Raw genomic sequence first — 20,935 nt, 5'->3', positions numbered from 1 at the left:
GCATGCATGCAAAACAATGGCCTTGCATGTCAAATATCCCTCTTTTATAAGAGGTGGCCGCCATGACAATGAGGATGGGCAAAACATGTCATAGACATGTTTTGTTGGTGCATTAGGGAGAAAAGAAATAAATAAATAAGCATGGGTAATAAAGAATGAAAAAAAAATGTGTGTGAGTGAACCCCTATTGCCGTGTATTGAAGAAAAGAAAAGAAAAAAAATTGATCATCTTTTCATTCTCTCTTGACCGAAAATCCTAAGGAAGAAGAGGAATTTTTGCTTCATGTTTGGTTTGGAAGAGGATTAGGAAGGGTTTGGCTATACTTGCATCAAGATTAAGGTATGTTTGAGGTTGTGCCATGAGATTCATGCATGTTTTTAGTTACTAGCTTGATGTTCTTATTAGCCCATGGTTCAAATCTTTGTTATATCATGGGGATGGTATTTGGCCAAGGTGGATTTTGTGTTAATGCCATTGCATGTTAAATATGAAGCTTGTTAATGGTATATGTGATGGGGATTGATGGCTCTTGGACTTTCTTTTTAGTATTTTGAGTAAGATATTAAGTTCTTTGCTTAATCATGACCAAAATTATGGTATTGTGATGTATTCGGTCATGGTATATCCATAAGTATGATTCATGCATGTTGCATGGTAGGTAAGATTTGAGCTTTGGATATGTGTTTATATTTGGATATAAACAACTTGAGATTCGACCCTTGCACCTACATGAATATGTGTTTGCACATGATGAATTGGTATGACATATATACTATTTCAAGGTGTATATTTGCTTGTGATGATGTTTGGTTATGTAGTAAATGAGAGATGTGTATTGAGCTACAATATGTAATGAGTTAGTTAGTAAAATGTATGCTGTTTTTTGTGTGGTATTAAGTGTAAAATTGGCCTCAACATAGACATGCATATTCGGCCAAATGAAGTAGATTGGTGTGCATGTATTCGGTTAGAGGCAACCGTATTGAAGCCTTATCTTGGCTTAGATGATTGACTAAATGGGTAATAAGTGAGGATGGTTGCGAATATACAAACATACATATGCATGTGTAATTGAATTATGAATGTTTAGCAAGATGGTTAAACTAGTTGATTTATTGATTAAGCTCAAGGAGTTAAAGAAGGAGAATCAAGCAAGGGAAAGACGAAGGTCATCGAGTAGCCGACTTGGACTGTTTTACCCAACACAAGGTAGGTCACTAAGCATATATTTTGTATTGATTTAAATAGACATAATGTCTATGTAATTATGCCGAAAGGAATGATAAATTTATATACATGTATGTATGTGGTGATGAAAGTATTGAATGAAAAGAAAAGAGGTGAGAAGTATTGAGTTGTTGATTTGGCACTAAGTGTGCGGGTATAAACATTTGTGATCATGAGAATGGCACTAAGTGTGCGGGTTTAAAATTTGTACAGCACTAAGTGTGCGAGTTTGATCATATAGCACTAAGTGTGCGAGTTGATTATATAGCACTGAGTGTGTGGACTCACTATATGCTTTTGAATCACTATTGACACTGAGTGTGCGACATTATTGAGTTGACCACGGACAGCGGGTCGAGTAAGTACCTTGAGTTCATGGCTAATAGGCGCTATGTTTATATTTGGAGTTGAGCTTGGTAAGTTTGAACCTATGTGACAATGTAAATTGAAGTCACGTACATAAGAATTATCGCGGAATGAGTGAAAGGTCATGTTGATGTATGATTGAATCGAAAGGTCTAAGGAACTATGGTATAGTTCGGTTTGAATGGAGTAATTAGCCTCGTTCCATTTTGTTTCCTCTTGCGATAATGTTATTAGTGGTTGTTAGTGCATTGCTTATGACTTACTGAGTTATATACTCATTCGGTGTTTGCTTGTCACCTATTTTAGGTTTCTTGGACTCGACTTTTTGCGTATTCGGGACCGTCATCGAAGTCATCACACCGCTAACAACTTTTGGTATTTTCTTCGTAGTTGGTCTTGGAGTACATTACGGCATGTATAGGCTATTATGTTTTGTTTGAACTTGGTATGTAAAATTTTGAATAGCCATGCGAAAATGGCGTATAAATGTTTTGAGCATAATGTTATAATCATTTGGTATGTATATGCTCATTAAGAAGCACGGAAATGTTTGGCAATGACCAGCCATTAGAATGGTTCATCATGATTATATTTTGGACTATATATGAAAAAGGGGTGGTTGAATCATAGAAACTATGTGTTAGAGAAAGTCTACCCTAGAAATAGATGCTGGCAGCAACAGTGACGTGGATGTGAAAAATCACTAAAAATAGTAGGAATGGAATTAAATAGTGAATAAATTATGTAAATGAACCTTGATGAATCCATTTTCATATGGAAGAAACGAAACGGTCATATGAGTTGTATGTTATAAGATATTTGGGTTTTCGTGAAACAGGGCCAGAACGGTTTCTGGATTCCCTGTGCCGACTTTGAAAATTCATTATAAATTAACCAGAGATAATTAGGAGTCATACCATATATGTATAAATTCCTCTTTGAGTCTAGTTTCTATATAAACAAACAGAATCAGTATTGAAGCCCTGCACAGGGAGTTATTCGAGTTGTAACGAACCAAGGTCAGTGTAGTCGACCCCCGTAACATGGGAGACTTTAACTAATAAACTGTACTAATTGGCTTGACCAAAAATTCTAGAAAAAAATATGTAGATGGAAATATGAGTCTAGTTCAGGGAAAAATTACGAAACTGATTTTCGAGTTGTAAAACTCAAGTTATGATTTTTGAAGCGACTAGTACACAGATTGGCAGCTTGTCTGGGAAATTCTCAATAAGTGGTTTGAAGTCTGTTAACACCTCGTGTTCGACTCCGGCGACGGTCTCGGGTTCGGGGTGTTACAACCCGACGATGATGCTGTTCCTTTCTTTTTCTTCGAGGCGGGGATAATGGTTTTCTTACCACGTGGATTTGACATGGTATCTGCAATGGAAAGACGAAGTTATAGAAATACCCTCAAGAATAGAATGGAAAGGTATGTAAGCATGTTAAAATTAAAGCAGAATACTTCATAGGCATCATAGGCAAAAGGGAAGATGTACCAAAACGTAACTAAATCCTAATGGGATGATATATCAAGTCATTAGTAACAATAAGAACATGAGAATGGTGCTAGATGGAATGCCTAGTGAATGAATGCATGTGGGATTGATAATATGTAATATGATGTGGGTAAGCATGAAATCCATGGAAACAAGAGAAAAATGGATGAATGAAGCATAATGTATTGACTAAAATGGAAAATTTCTAACAAGGAGCATAAGCATTACTATCATTAAAACCATTAATATTAAGCAAAATAGTCAAGTAACACAATAAAAAATCATAAAATTAGTAAAAGAATTAAAGAGAATAGAGAGAAAAGAGTGAACAAACACAATAGCTTGGTAGGGGGAGGAGCTTGGGTCGTCGATGGTGGTGCTGTGGTAAGCGCACAGAAGTTGCAGGGAGGGCGTGTAAAAGGATTTTAGTGGTTAGGATTTGATATTTGGGGAAGGAGATGATGAATAGTGGGGGGTTTATATAGATTTTGGGGCACATGGCTGTGGGGACATGCCTGTGTGTCCTAATTTTAGCCCGTGTGTATGGTGATTTTCAAATTTGGGCGGTCTAAAATTTAGGCCACGCCAGTGTTCTTTGGGCGTGTTGATGCATGCGGCCCTGTCACACGGCCGTGTTATGCTTCGTTCACTTCTCCCACACCCGTGTTGTTTTGTCAGTCTTGACCACGGGTAGTGAGCACGGGTGTGTCGCACGCCCGTGTTGTTTTGACATATTCACCCACGGCCATGTCATACAGTCGTGGCAACTTATCGACTCCCGTGTTGGGGAAAAATTTTTCCCTGTTTTCACACGGTCGTATTGCACGGTCGTGTCTCCGCCTGTGGTAGGAGCACGGCTTAAGTCACGCCCGTGTGCCTGGCCGTGTGGATTTGGACAATCTGTGTTCAAAGTCTCAGTTAGTGAATTAGATGTTAAAAAATAAAATTAAAAGAAGTTAACACTATTAGTTCTCGGGTTACAACCCGAGAAGCGCTTATTTATAGTCTGAGCTCGACTTACCTTTCTGTTGCGTGGTCATGGTGGTGTGAGGAGTTTACACTCCTCATCCCTACTATCAATTTTATCAAAATAAGGTTTTAGATGAGTACTATTTACCTTGAACGTACTGAATTTGGGATTAATTACCTCGACTGTGCCGTATGGGAAAATGGTAAGTACCGTAAGAGGGATTTCTCCATTAGGTTCAAATGTGGCAATCCGAGGACCTGCTGCATCTAGTAGTACTTTGTCTCCAACCTTAAGTCGATTTGGTGAGATATTGAGCTCATCATGGTGTGGTTTTGGTTTATCGCGTGTCTTCAGTTTATGTATCCGCCATTCATCCAGTTCCTCAACTCGCAGCCTTCGTTCTTCATAGATGGGTCCCTTGTTGTTACTCGAACATAGCTCATGTGTGCTATTCGAATGTGTTTCCTGCAAAGAAGTTTCCACCACATATCAGTACTAGTGGTACGATTTATACAATCACCCTCGATATTTGATGTGTTACTTGAATTGCGAGCTTGAAGAGTGATTGTTTCATCACCCACACGAAGTGTGAGTTCACCTATACCAACATCAATTATAGTTCTAGTAGTTGCTAAAAAAGGCCTTCCTAAAATTAAAGGCATGTCACTATCCTTTTCTATGTCTAAAACAACAAAATCAACTGGGAATATAAATTTGTCAATTTTAACGAGTACATATTCAATAATACTCCTAGGAAATCTGATTGTTTTATCTGCTAACTGAATGCTCATCCTAGTTTGTTTGGGTTTCCCCAGACCTAGTTGTTTAAACATTTTATAAGGCATGACATTGATACTAGCCCCTAAATCAACCAAAGCATTATTAACATCTAAGCTACCAATTAAACAAGGAATCGTAAAACTCCCTGGATCTTTCAATTTGTTGGCCAGCTTATTTTGTAGTATGGCTGAGCAAACTACATTCAACTCCACATGCGACGCCTCATCCAACTTTCACTTATTTTCTAAAAGCTCCTTTAAGAATTTAACTGCGTTCGGCATCTACGAAAGAGCTTCAGTAAACGATAAATTAATATGTAATTTTTTTAATAATTTAAGGAATTTACCGAATTGTTCATCTGTGCGGTCTTACCAGTGTTTGTTCACTGTGGTTTACCTCACCTTTGCTTTTACTTACCACAATTCCTTTCCTCGGTTTTGGTTCATGTTCGACTAACCCTTCCTCATCTTGAATGGTAATTGCATTGAGCTATTCCCTTGGGTTAGATTCAGTGTTACTCGATAGGCTACCTTGTGGTCATTCAGAAATCAATTTGGCGAGTTGGCCTATCTGAGTTTCGAGACCTTGGATCGACGCTTGTTGATTCTTAAGTGTTGTTTTGGTATTCTGAAAGCAAGTTTCCAACACCGAGATAAACTTTGTTATCATCTCCTCAAGGTTTGACTTCTTTTCCTATTTGTAAGGTGGTTGTTGAGAACTCAAAGGGTGTTGTGGCCTTTGATTTCCTTGACCGCCTCACGAGAAATTGGGATGGTTCCTCCAACCTGTATTATAAGTATTACTATATGGGTTATTTTGAGGTCTAGAGTTATTGTTACCCATATATTGGACTTGTTCCTCCTCGATGCTAGGGTTGAAGGGTTGATATTCTATGTATGCTCCTCCTCCATTTGAATCACACCTCATCACTGGATGTACCTGAGTAGAACCACACAAACCGTCAATCTTTTTATTTAAGAGTTTTACTTGGTTAGATAGCATAGTAACTACATCGAGGTTGAAAACACCGACTGCTTTTGTCGGCTTTGTCCTCATAACTTGCCACTGATAGTTATTCAGTGACATCTCCTCAATAACTTCGTAAGCCGCTTCAGGTGTTTTGTTATTCAAAGTTCCTCCAGCGGCTACGTCGATGAGTTGCCTCGTTGAGGGGTTCACACAGTTTTAAAACGTCTGAACCTGTAGCCAAAGTGGTAACCCATGGTGAGGGCACCTTCTCAAAAGATCCTTGTATCTCTCTCATGCATCATAGAGTGTTTCTAAATCTATATGCACAAAAGAAGAAATGTCATTCCTCAACTTACCCGTTTTAGCCGGTGAAAAATATTTAAGTGAAAACTTTTCAGTCATTTGTTCCCAAGTAGTGATCGACCCTCGTGGTAACGAGTTCAACCACTGTTTAGCTTTGTTCCTGAATGAAAAGGAAACAACCAAAGACGAATGGCATCATCAGAAATGCCATTGATTTTAAAAGTGTCGTAAAACTCCAGAAAATTCGCCACGTGATTGTTTGGATCCTCATCCTGCAAACCATCAAACTGAACAAACTGTTGTATCATTTGAATTATGTTAGGTTTCGGTTCAAAATTATTTGTAGCAATAGCAGGTCTAACTATACTTGACTCAGTTCCTATTAAATTAGGTTTAGCATAATCATACATAGTGCATGGAGCAGGATTTTGATTTACTGGATCGGCAGTAATCACAGGAGGTAGCGAATTTTCCTGATTTTCAGCCATTTCCTCTGTTGTGGTGTGAATGTCATCCTCTTGCTCTTCCTCTGTGTATCTTAGGCTTCGCCTTATTTCTCTTCGGTTTCTGCGAGCTGTGCGATCGATCTCACTATCAAAGAGTAATGGTCTCGACGAGTTTCTTCTAGTCATACACTATAAAAACCTGCTAGAAGCGAATAAACAAAAAATTAGAAAAGAAAATAAAATTTTAAATTGCAATAAAAATAAAATGGCTAAAGAAATAAAAATTGAGTGTTCCTAATATCTTAGTTCCCTGGTAGCGGTGCAAAAAACTTGATCATGATGATTTGAAGTGTGATAAGTTTTAAAATTTATTTATAATTGACCGTTCTTGAAACTAGCTATTATCACGACAAAGGCAAGCGCACCTTATCGAATAGTAGTATAGTTTATGGCAAGACCAGAGTGTCGAACCCAAAGGAACCAAGAGTACTAGTATTTACTTTCTTTTTATTAACTAGCCTAAAAATAAAGGTTTTGTTTTATCTAAACTAATTACTAAACTAAGAATGTGCGGAAAGTAAATTGGGGAAATAACTTTTGGGAAAACTGAATTATTTGGACAATACCTAAGGGAAAAATCCACCTAGACTTCACTTGTTATTAATGTAACACCCCATACCCGATACCGTTGCCGGAGTCGAACACGAGGTGTTAACGGACTTAATTCATTAATTAAACAGCTCATACAATTCATTTTAAAATTTCCAGACAAGCTGGCTAACTGCATCACAGTCTCTTTAAAAATCATATCTCGAGTTACGAAACTCGAAATCCAATTCCGTAAATTTTTCCTAAAACTAGACTCATATATATATCTACAAATTTTTTTCTAGAATTTTTGGTTGGGCCAATTAGTACAGTTTATTAGTTAAAGTCTCCCCTGTTTCAGGGTTCAACTACTCTGACCTCTGTGTATTACGAATCAGATATCTCCCTGTACAGAGCTTCAATGACTATGCTGTTTGTCTCTAATAAAACTAGACTCAATAAGGAATCTGTACATATAAAGCGTGACTTCTAATTATCTTTGTAAAATTTATGGTGAATTTCCAAAGTCAGAACATGGGATCCAGAAATCGCTCTGGCCCTGTTTCACAAAAATTTAAACATCTCATAAAATATAGCTCATATACCTGTTTTGCTTATTCCATATGAAAATAGACTCATCAAGCTTCGATTCCATAAATTATTCATTATTTAATTCCATTTCTAATATTTTTAGTGATTTTTTAAACTCACATCACTGCTGCTGTCTGAATCTATTTTATGGTAAATTTTACCTATTTCATGGTTTCCATGGATTAGCTAGCAATTTGACATACATAATACCAAATATGATCATGATTAGCCATTCCAATGGCTAATCATTACCAAGCATTTCTATTTCCATACCACTCAATAACCATATCATAAGACCATATATACAAAATGATTATAATGCTATACATGCCATACTCAAAATATACAAGCCATTATGCCAAGATGGTATACGGATAGTGTGGCGTGCCTCCGACCGTTTCCGATTTCGAGCTGGCTTGTCAACACTACAAGGAATGAAAAGGAGGAGTAAGCATAAATGCTTAGTAAGCTCACATGCAAATAGCAAGTAACATAACCATATAAGCAAACATAAAACATCATTTGCATAATCATCACCAAGACATTCATATCACCTTTTCATTTATCATCTTACCATATTGTTGTTATATCGAGTTTTCAACCCGAGGGTTAAGTACATACCTGTTCAAATTATCCATTTCACAACACTTACCAATACGGCCCTTTCATCTTGAGTATTCCTCCATTTGAGTAGAACTTTACCCGTTGAACACATGGAATATAATTCGGATACATGGAAAGTTTGCACATAAGTGCCACATATGTAGCCAAGCTACCATGTAACCCGCCCATAAGTGAACTCGGACTCAACTCAACGAGCTCAGGCGTTCACATCCATAAGTGAACTCGGACTCAACTCAACGAGTTCGGATGCCTAGTTACATCTCACGAACTCGGACTCAACTCAACGAGTTCGGACGCTCGCATCCATAAGTGAACTCGGACTCAACTCAACGAGTTCGGATGCCCAAATATCCCAGTGACATGTCACTTGTATCCTAATCCATTCCTAAGGTTCAACGGGACCTTTTTCCCAATCATGTGTCTCAACCATCTTCTACGGAATGCCGATCTGATACTCGGTAGTATTTCATATTTTCCAAGTATATCACATAATTTGACATATTATCAAACAATTATCACAAGTATAATATTTCATAATAATTATCATATCATTTAAAAACATTAAAACATTTAAAATAATAACTATGTTACCAACATTTACATATGAACTTACCTCGTATGCGAAAATGGCTATTTTACCATTTCGTCCACCACTTGGTATTTTCCCCATTTTAGCCCAATTTCAGTTTTCCTTGCTGTATCATTTAAAATATAGTCTAATTAGGACTCACATTATTCAAATTGACCCAAAATCATATTTTGGAAAAATTACAATTTTGCCCCTAAACTTTTGCATATTTACACTTTTGCCCCAAAGCTCGTAAATTAAAAATTCAGCCTATTTTCTTATGTTTTATGACATGCTGATCATTTTTCCCTTCTATGGCAACATCAAATTCTCACTCTAACATGTACTTATGACTATTAGGTATTTTTACCGATTAAGCCCTTTTGCTCGTTTTCACTTAAAACCGAGTAGCACAAGTTGTCTAACATAATTTAAAACTTCATATTCTATCATAAAACACCAAAATACACAAATTTCACCTATGGGTATTTTTCCAAATATAAACCCTAGGTTAAATTATTGCTAGCATAAGCTAAATCGAGCTAGGGACTCCAAAAGCGTAAAAATCATTAAAAGCGAGGCTAGAACGAACTTACAATCGAGCTTGGAAGCTTGAAAACCCTAGCCATGGTTTCTCCTTGATATATTCGGCCATGGGGTTGAAGATGAGCAAAATTGGCTTTTAATTGTGTATTTTAATTCATTTTACCCTAAATGACCAAAATGCCCTTACTACTAAACTTTCCAAAATTCCATCCATGTCCAATTTTGTCCATAGACTTAGAAATTGGTAAAATTACTCTTTAAGGACCTCTAATTAATAATCTAATTCAATTTTATGCAAAATACTTCTAGAACACAAGTTTTGCAATTTATTCAATTTAGTCCCAAATTTCAAATTAAGCACTTTATGCATAAAATTTCTTCACGAAATTTTCACACAATCATGCAATCATATCATAGACCTTAAAATAATCATAAAATAATTATTTCTATATCGGATTTTGTGGTCACGAAACCACTATTCCGACTAGGCCCAAAATCAGGATATTACAATTAACTCTGAATCAGACGATTTATTCATTTGACTTGATCCGTAGAAATCCCTAATTTATATTATTATCCCTCTCGAGACTAACAATATCAAACCCTAGGTTGATTAATTGAAATCTCTTTCTAATTAACACCCCTAGTGTTGCATTAACTCGATCTATGGTGTAACACCCCAAACCAGGCCCAAACGTTATGGCCAGATCATACGTGTCACATGGACTTACGACTTAGTATGCATTCGCTGGTTTAAGTGATTGGGGTGGTCTTTGTAAAAACAACGGTTGAATGAAAAGCTGGTTTATCAATCTTTAGGCTATCCATTTGTTGTGCTTGTTAAGTCTTGAAAACGTTCATTAATTTTGAAAACCCGCGCAGCCTAACACTAGCAGTTTCGTCATAGTATAAATATAATCAAAAAATAAAACCATAGCGGAAAAAAGAAATTTAAATAACGGCCTTATTACAGCTTAAAACTCAAAAATTAAATCAGAATATAAAAATAATAAAAATAAACTAACTTAGAAAAACCAACTTTGCAGATGATGTGGCCACTCCGAATCCCTCACAGCTCCAAGCCCACTATGGTTGGGGATTTCTTGCAGAGATGAAAATAAAGGGTGAGTTCGGTAAACTTAGTGTGTAACATAATCCAACCATAGCCCAAAACAGATCAAACCTCAGAGTCAGACTTATTTGGGCCTTGGCCTAGTACAGAAATCAGAATGAAACCCATAGGCCCATAGCAGATACAGAAAAAATATATCGTGAATGCAGAAATCCCAACCCAGAGCCATCCATAACACCCCCGTACCAGCCTTACACCATGTGGGGAGACTACTCGACCCACCCAACCGCTACACACCACAGAAATTGCAGCGAGGTTGCCAGATATTGTGACGAAGTCACCAGATACAGATATTGTGGCTAGGCCACCAGAACAGATATATATATGTGGCGAAGCCACCAGATTGCAGCGAGGCTGCCAGATATTGTGACGAAGTCACCAGAACAGATATATGTGGCGAGGCCACCAGATTGCAGCGAGGCTACCAGAACACTTCCTCCATCAATATAAACCCATGTCCCATGCAACAGAAATAATATGTCATGGCATACGTTGTAACACCCCAAACCCGACCTAGACATTATGGTCGAATCCGACGTGCCACATTAAAGTTAAAAATCCATGTTTCGTTTTAGTGTTTTTAAAAATCGACTTTTGTTAAGTTAACAAAGTGAATGGAAGCTGGGCACCAGGTAGGTATCCATAACATAGGAGGTGAGCCATGAAGACTGCTTAAGTACCAAGCTCTTCGGTTGGATCCAATCCTAGACATGCCCACAACCATTGCCACACTTGGTTATAACGAGTTGAAATTTCTTTGAGTGGATATCTTTGATAAATCGAATAATCGTGACGTTGTGTTATTTTGAAAACAAGTATCATTTTGAAAACGCGCCCTAAGTCTAGCCCATTTGAATTATTATCAACCAGTTTAAAGTTATTAAAAATAAAATAATCCCAGAAAAGAGAAGAAAAAAAAGTTAAAATGGCCTTATTACAACCTAAAAATAAGTAGTAAATAAGATAAACTAAAGAAAACCAGTCATTTATTTCAAGCCCAAAAGCGATAACTGTGGCCACTCTGAATCCCCTCCAACTCCAAGTCCCCAAATTAAGGCTCACCTGCAAGGTTAGGAAGGGGGTGAGTTTGGAAACTCAGTGTGCAACAAGCCCCTTTCAGAGCCCAAAACAATATCAGCCTGCTGGGCCTAAGCCCAACTTCAATCTCAACATATACTGGGCCGAAGCCTTTACATTATTCATGTCACTGGGCCGAAGGCTTTTCATTATCATATCACTGGGCCGAAGCCTTTACTGTAAACGGTATAGCCCATAGGCCCCAATCAATACCACATGCATTATTAATGGATGTATGCAAGCCTATTTGGGGAGACTACTCAACCCACCAACCGCTACTCTCCACCTGTACCAACCAAGCTCTCCATGTGGGGAATAACTCAACCCACCCAACCAAACTCTCCACTGGCAGCATAGCTGCTTTATCATATAACTGGAGGCCTAGCCTCTTTTAATAACTGGGGCAAAGCCCTTTTTGATAAACTGGGGCAAAATCCCTTTTGCACTTCCTCCATCCATGTAAAACCCAACCCATGAAAAATGATTATTTTGCCCCTAGGTAAAAATTACCAATCATGTAAAACCCAACCCATGCATAAATGAATACATCATGTGCATATCATACATATTATACCCCTAGGTATAATGGTATTTTTTACCTAGGGGCAAAACAATCATTTTTCATATTATAAGGGTAATTTCATAATTTTACCAAAATACCAGGGTTTTCATGTTCATTAACCATTACCAATAACTCCAAGTGTTTAAACAATGATTTTAACGCACTTTATCAAATTCGGGTTTTTGGGCCCAAAACCCCTAATGGGCCCTACGAATGTCGATTTAGTCACCTAGGCCCATTTAGCCTATATTCCACAACGGTATTAACAGTTTTAACGTACAATTTTACAGGATTCCATTTTCTACCAAATTTACCCAAATGGCCCGGAAGCCCATTGGGTGCGATTTCAACCCCTCGAGGCCCAACTTACCATCGTGCACAAAATCGTGCCCTTACCTGTTCCAACGATCCCGATCATCGAACTTAGTGAAACTAACTAACCTATGAGCGTTCGCATGCTCACAAGTCCTCGAAATGCCAGAATTTCAACATTTCAGCTTTTCGGCATATATCGATTTAAGCTATGAAAGAGGGTTCATTACACACCTGATTTGCGATATTCCTTGACGAGATCTCCCACGGCAACCTAAAATTATACACCTCCATTTTTAGTATACAAATCATACTTATCAAACCCAAAATCTACCTTACCACATTCGGCCAAAGACCCCTAATGGCCATAGTTCACTTACCTTCACAGGGTCTAACGATATGAACCAAGCCTGTCCAAATCGACACCCCACGCCTTGCTGCTCCTCCAACGTATCTACTCCACTATACAAACCATAAAAAGTCAAAAGAAAAAGCCCAATAAGGCTTATATCTCTAATCGGCCACCTCCCTAAACTATAGGGGCTTCGACTTTTGTCAACAGTTACTACTGAATCGATTTAGAGTATGAATACTTACCACAGTCTCCCTCCTTGAACCGTTTAAAACTTAGAAGATAAAGGGATTGGCCACCAAAATGTGAAGGGAAAAAAGAAGGTTGCTGGTCAATAAAGAATCGGCACCACCAAGCTTCACAGGTTCGGCTTTTTACGGCTTTTTGGCAGATGTGGAGGTCAGGAAAGAAGTAGTAGGTGAACGGAAGGGAGTAGTGGGCTGGTTTTGGAAAAAGAAAAGGAAGGAATGCTGGATGTAAGGGTGGTAGATTCGGTTAGAGAAGAAGAAAGAAAAAGAAAAGACTAATCCAAAAGAAGAAAAAGGCACAACCTAAGTCCCTAATGCCAAAAATACTTACCTAATACCCCTTTGCCGAAATCCCTCTCTAATCCCCTCTATTCGGCTAACTCTATCTCCCTCTCAAATCCCTAAAATCTCTCCCCTTATCCCTCCTTAATCCATACGTTTGACTGATTCAAACTCTCTCCCACAAAGTTCCATTCGGCTACAACTCCTGCATGGTCAAAGCATAAAAAATTAACATCACACTTGCCATCACAGGGAATCGAACCCAGGCTTTCCTCCTACCACTTACACGCCACCTTTTTAGCTCCTTAGTGGTGTCACTTAGCCACTTTACCAGAGGCTCTCTTGTGATACATTTTACCCACAATTTTTAATAAGACCACCTATCCAAAGCCCCTAACTTCTTAAGTCCAAAATTCAAAAATTCTACCGGGTTTTGGCCATCATATGGGCCTTCCATAAGCCCATTTTCACAGTCCAATTATGAATTTCACAACTATATACTAAATTTTAAAAATTTACCAAAATCTTGTGAATCACGAAAAAACTCGAAAATCAGGATGTTACATACGTATACAAAAACAGAACATCATGCTTTTCAGAAAAAAATAACCCTAAGGGTAAAATTGTAATTTTGCATGCATAATGGTATTTCAGTAATTATTACCTATTGCTAAGGTTTCATGCTCATTCTAACGTTTACCAAGTAATCAGAAGTACTTACCTCTTCTTTTTACCAAAGTGGGCCCGTTGGCCCATTGGCCCATTTTTAGCCCATTAAGCCCAAAAATACCGTTGTGCGCGAAAATGCACACTCTGCACTCTAATCATCCAAATGCACCATATTCAATAACAATCGTCTCATTTTTCGCCAGACGCTTCATGAGTTCACAAAATACCAACGTTTCGATATTTCGACTTTTACCGATTCAGTCTAAGGGAGGGTGTCATTTACACACCTGGTTGATGACAATTGATGACGATATCTCCCATGCGATAATCCTGTTAGGAGACTGCAGTTAATCCACGCTCCAAACACTCTTAGCTGATGCCCAACCCAAACGAGCACGTCACAAAGCGAAAGGGATCAGCCAAGAAGGGTATGCCTACTCTCCTCATGGTTTACTCTATTTAAAGCCAGCTCTCCATCTACTATTATGTTAGCTTCCCGATGTGGGATCCCTCCATCACCAGAGTTTAAAACCAACACCAACTCTTGTCATCCCAACATAGCAAAATAATCAACCTTTGCGTGCCAAGTGATACGAACCAAAGTCCTTTATCATGCCAACTCACGCCGCCACTACTAGGCCATCAACTCATTTGTATCATAATTCCAACACATTAACCTTTAAAACCAAAATATATTGCAAGAGCCAAGACTTGAACCTTGGACCCTTTGCTTCCTCTATGGCGTCACTTCCTTGTCCCCTAAGTGGCGCCACCTTGCCACTACACCACACTCCTTTTTGTGTCATCTTTTAACTCTTTACTCTTAAAAGCCCAAACGCCAATTGCATCACCTTTTCATAAAATTAAAATTCCGAAGACTACCATGGATTTAACTTAAGTTTGGGCCTTCCAAAGGCCCACTAACCTACTAAACTATATATTTTAACCAACCAGAACACACAAATTTTAAAAATCACAGAAACATAGAAACCCAAAAATTGGGGCGTTACATATGGATTCCTTTATTAGGTTTCACCATAATCTAGCAAAATTATTCCACCCTATCTCTAGGCGTGCAATCAACTCCGCTTAATTATGTTATATCTACTCTTAGACAAGGGCTTTTTCTCCTCTGAATAAGCACATCAATACTTGAACCAATATCCTAAAATATGAAAGCAAGAATTAAGAACTCATAATTAAGAACAAGTCAAATATTTATCATACAATTCAAAAAATAATAACAAGATCCGTCTTAGGTTTCATTCCCCTTAGGTATTTAGGGGGTTTAGTTCATATTTATGAAAGAAAACATCTCAAAAGAATAATGATAACAAAACATAAAGAAAACCAAGAACTCTTGAAGGGAATTGAAGGGAGATCTTCAGTCTTGAAGGTGAATCCGGCTTCTAAGATGGATCAATTGGCTTCCTTCAAGTAATTCTTTGCCTTCTACTCTGTGCGTCTCTTTAATCCTCCTCTGGGGTGTTTATATAGGCTTTATAATGCCTAAGAACCCTCAAAAGTGGCCTTCTCCGAATAGGACTAGATTTGGGCTCGACAGGGACATGCCCGTGTTCTATTGCTTCAAACTGTGTTCAAGTCTGTCTAATGGACACAGGCGTGTGAACTACCCGTGTGAGGAAGTCTAGGCCGTGTTGATTTCCCATGTTTACCCATTTTCTCTGTTTTTGGCCCGTTTCTCACTCTTTTTACTCTCCTATGCTCACCTAAGTATAAAACATGAAATTAAAGGATTAGGAGCATCGAATTCACCAAATATAAGGATAATTCATCCATAAATGTGCTAAGCATGGGGTAAAAATATGTATAAATTACGGTTTATCACATGGCCACAATACCAAGCAAAACTCAAATTGAACTATGCTTCACAACTGGAGAGAACACATCTGTGAAATCCACTCTTGGAATTTGACTGTAACCCTTTGGAACAAGCCTTTCTTTATATCTGGGTTCTTCAACTCCTAGAGTCCCTTCTTTCTTTTTAAACACCCATTTACAACGAACAACTTTTTTACCTTTAAGAAGTTTTATAAGATCCTATGTTCTATTTTTGTGGAGTGATTCCATCTACTTTTGCATAGCAAACATCCACTTTTCTGAGTCTTCACAACTAACCGCCTCAGAATAATTAGATGGCTCTTGGTTTGCATCTATATCTTTAGCAACATTTAAAGCATAAGAAACTAGATCAGCTTCGGCATACTTTTTTGGAAGTTTAATTTCTCTTCTAGTTCTATTTTTGGCGATAGAGTATTGTGGTGAAGAAGCAACTCTATTCTGAATTTTTGTACTGCCTTGAGGAGTCGACTCTATTGTAGATTCTAGATTAATCTGATGCTCCACCTACTTTTAATTTTCTTTATTGGAAGAGTCTTTAAGAAGATAAGTTAGGTAACATAGCAGTTTCATAAAAATAAACATCTCTGTTAATCACAACTTTTCTATTTTCAGGACACAACTTGTACCCTTTTACACTAGCTTTATAACTAAGAAAAACACATTTAATGGATCTCGGTTCCAATTTTCCATTATCACCATGAGCATACGCAGGACACCCAAAGATCTTTAAATCAGAATAGTCAATAGGATTACCAGACCATACCTCTTGTGAAGTATTTTTCTCAATGACAATTGATGGAGATCGGATGATCAAAAAACATGTAGTAGAGGCTGCTCCAGCCTAAAACGACTTTGGTAAGTTGGCATGTAAGAGCCTGTTTTCAGTGAAATCAAAACAGTGGTTTTGGAACCACTAGTCTGAGGTTTAAATAGTTATTTTATTATTATTTTAGTGTGTACAACATGTTAATTAATCATATGAAAATTTCATTAAGAAATTAAATCATTTGAATGCTTAATTTGATATAATGAACTAAGTTGCAAAAGGTGCAAAACTAGAGTTCTATAAGCTAAAGGGATTTAATAGCTATAAAATTAAATGATTGGAGGTTTTATGTTGTAATTAAACCATAAATAGCATGAGTGGACAATTATGGACATTAAATATATGATTTTAAAGGTTAATTTATAAGGTTAATTAAGTAAATGAGTAAATAAGTTAAGTAATAATAATAATAACAAAACATCATCTCTTTGGCTCATCTTCATAACTGAAAATACAAAGGAAAAATGAGGTTTGGGAGCTTGGAAATTTAAGCTAGAAGAATCATTGCATGTAAGTAATTTTTGACTCAGTTTTTAATAATTTCTATGTTTTTGGAGTCGTAGCTTAATCTAGCTGGCCCAGGGACTAATTTGTGAAACTTTTAAAAGTATAGGGTTTTACCGTTGATGAATGTGTATGTATTTTGATGTGTGATGGTAGAAATGAATGGTTGTTGTTAGATAAACAACATTTGTTAAGTGATTTGAATGAAATTGCAAATTAGGGATTAAATTGATAAATTTGATAAATTATGTAGTAAAAGTGTGAAATAATGAAATGTGTGGGTTGCTATGAGTATAGGTGAAATTCAGCTAGCATGGGTCTTGACTTAATTGAGTGAATTTTATTTTACGAGCTTAGGAACTAAATTGTAAAGAAGTTAAATGTTTAGGGGTAAAATAGTAATTTTTCCAAAATATGAATTTTGGGTTAAATTGAATAGAATGTATGTTAAATAAGTTAAATTTGAATATATTAGATGAAGAAAAGCAACGTTCGGATTTAGATCAGGGGAAAGAGAAAATAGTGGATTAATAGCTCAATTCTCTCCGAGAAAATTCGAGGTAAGTTCGTATGTTAATAAGCATTAATGCAATTGTGTTTTAAATGTTTCATTATTACATTATTGATGAATATGACTTCACGAAAATATTCGACGAAGATTAGCGACGTATGAAATCCCAGTTGAACCTTAAGAATATATAGGATACAAATGACATGTCATTAAGGGTTATTATGTTTTGGGTGCTAGTCCGTACGTTCTACTGGTGGCTGAGTTTTCTGGCATGTGTTGCAGTTACTCATCAGCTTGTGTGAGCAGCACTTTTTAGCTACGTTTTGACCATCAGCTTTTGTGAGCAGACCCAATGATAGCTCAAGATGAGCATTTACATATGAGATATGAGATTGAGATGGTTTCGACCATGTATTGGCACTTAAGGTGTGAGATTCTCGAGTATCTAATATTATTCCAAATGGTTCAACAATTATGTTGATGAAAATAAAGGGTAAGAGATTGATACGTATTAGTGCAGGTATGTACGTAAACCATATAAACATTGAATCCATGAAATTTGTGAGTTTTATGATTTACTATGTGGATGAGTATATGTTAGCCTTGTGATTAAGTCGAGTTGAAGTATATTATGTTTAGATTACTTAAATTGTGAATGAATGGTAAGTTGTACTTATTAGTCATACAAGCTTACTAAGCTTAATAGCTTACTTTGTTTACTTTTCTATGTTATATAGTGACTTCAAAGTTTGCTCAGGTTGGGAGTTGTCAGAGATCTCATCACAGTATCCAACCATCATTTTGGTACTTTTGAACTTGTGTAATTGGTTCTATGGCATGTGTAACACCCCTTACACGTATTCGACGCCAGAACAGGGTATAAGGCATTACCAGACTTATCACACAAACTTTCATACAATTTCGGGTTATACATTTGCGTCCAAATTAAAACTTTTTGTATTTAATAATAAAAGTCCTAATACGAGCCTACGAGGCCTAAAACATGCTTTGGAACTGGTTTGTGACTAAATTGAGAACTTTAGAAAATGTTACAAAACTTAAAAAAAATTTCACTAAACAAAGGTCACATACCCATGTGGATATGGGACACGCTCGTGTGGGCAGGCCATGTGGTCATACACTGTAATGCCCTAAAAATCTAGAAACCCAAAAGTCCTGAAATCTTGAATTTTCTTTGAACTTAGCAATTTCAGTTAAGTGTTAGTTACACAAAGGTAGGTCTTGGTTAAGGATTGAGTTCGAATTAAGGGATAAAAGAAATTATAATTTAATTATTAAATGAATCAAGGTTGGCAAGTAGTTGGGTTTTTAAATAAAGATAGGGGAAAATAGCATAAAACAGCCTTGTGGAGGAGTGGCTAAGTGACGCCACTTAGAGTGCAGGGAGGTGGTGTTAATAGCTAGCTAGGAGATCCAAGGTTCGAATCCTAGCTTAGTGTTTTTAGAAGTTTAATTTTGGCATTTTAGAAGGTTGGAAGTGGTGTGGAAATGGACTACAAGGGAAGTGTTCAAGAGAGAAATCCGAGGAAAAGATCAATGGGTTATCAAGGGGAAAAATGAAGAGATAAGAAGTAAGGAGCAAGTGGAGCCGAAATGGGAACTTGGGCTTGAGAAGTTCGACCACAAGGTTATAAATAGGTGTCGAATGCAATGGTGTAAGGCTAATGCTGAAATATTTTTCTCACCTTGTTGCTAGAAACCCTCTTCCCTAAAAGCTGAAAACCCTTCTGTTTTCTTCCTTTTCTTTCTGTCGATTTCTCCAAAACTCGAAAACCCTTGTTCTCTTTCTTATTTTCCTTGTGTTGATTTCTTTGTTTCACTTTTGGGTTTAGCCGATTCTTCTTCCTCTCTCCCTTGGTGCCGAATAAGCAATTATTGCCATTCAAATCTCTAGAGTCGAATACTCTTTGATCGAATCTAGTGGAATTAGTATCAAATCTTGGATCTTAGCTCATTTCCAAATTGCTCCTTAGGTGTTGCAATATTGATCTAGGGAGTACGTGATTAAGGAAAGCTATTAAGGATTGGTGTTCAAGGTAAGGTTAAGGTGAGGTTTCAGTTTTTTCGTAGAATATGGACTAAGGGAATCGTGATACGCTTGCTTACCAGGTGTGTACATACACTGCATACACACTATGAATCGGCAAAAGCTGAAAAGCTGAAATGTCGAAAAGCCGAAAGTTTGGCTACGGTAGTCTTGCGAGTGCGCGAACACTTGTAAGGAGGAGACCACTAGGTTTCCTAAGACCCACTGGTGATTCCGTGGACTTGGGTTGTGATTTGGCCATACGGGCCAAAACGGGCTAAATGGGCCCGATGGGCTCGATGGGCTGTTGGGCCCATAATAGGCAAAAACTAAATATTGATGCTATGTGATAGGAATTTGTATGTGAGCATGAATATGAATGTGACTGGGCCTAACGGGCCATATAAATGTGATTTGGGCCAAATAGGCCATATACAGGTGATTTGGGCCTAAAAGGGCCATATGAATATGATTGGGCTTAATGGGCCAGATACAGGTATGTGAATTTGTTTGGGCATTGTAAGGGGTTTTGGGCCTAGTATATGATAACTACATAAGACATAATTAATATATTTCGACCGTGGACAAGTCAAAGGGTTAAGGTGTGGCAATGGGTATATGCAATACTAGGATTGGATCTAGGAAGAGCTTGGTACTTAAACAGTCTTAAAGACCTACCTCCTCTTCTTTGGAATCCTACCTGGTGCATAGAATTCATTCAGCTTAGCTCGCGGGACTTGTTAATAGGTCAAGGTAAGTGAAAACAATAATTAAGGGAAAATTACTAAAATGCCCCTAAGGGTAAAAATGACCAAAATACCCCTAGGGTTTGAATGTAATTTTTATGGATGTGACATGCATACATATGATGTTCTGCTTAGGTTGCATATGGGGTGGGAATTATGGAACAGAGGAAGTATATGATGATCACATGGTTGCCTGACAACCGTGGATCCACCGACGGCTTTTAAAGCCCAATATGTTAATGAAGGTAGTTTCGTAACCGGGCTACCATTGGTGTGTGGGCTGGGTGGGTCGATATCTATATCCCTACATGGTGTGACGGGGGACG

The 20,935-nt window shown here is 37.5% G+C and overlaps 1 non-coding gene across 1 annotated transcript; it reads left to right on the top strand.

Annotated features, from left to right (window-relative positions):
• Positions 1-6,059: 6,059 nt before the first annotated feature.
• LOC128284693 (small nucleolar RNA R71) lies at positions 6,060-6,166 on the top strand. Its single transcript, XR_008275116.1, has one exon. It is a non-coding gene; the product is annotated as a small nucleolar RNA R71 (small nucleolar RNA).
• The last annotated feature ends 14,769 nt before the right edge of the window (positions 6,167-20,935 follow it).

Source organism: Gossypium arboreum, chromosome 11, assembly GCF_025698485.1.
Source record: "Gossypium arboreum isolate Shixiya-1 chromosome 11, ASM2569848v2, whole genome shotgun sequence".
Lineage (NCBI taxonomy): Eukaryota > Viridiplantae > Streptophyta > Magnoliopsida > Malvales > Malvaceae > Gossypium > Gossypium arboreum.
The sequence above is the reverse complement of the archived record's forward strand: the minus strand, read 5'-3'. Positions and strand labels throughout refer to the sequence as shown.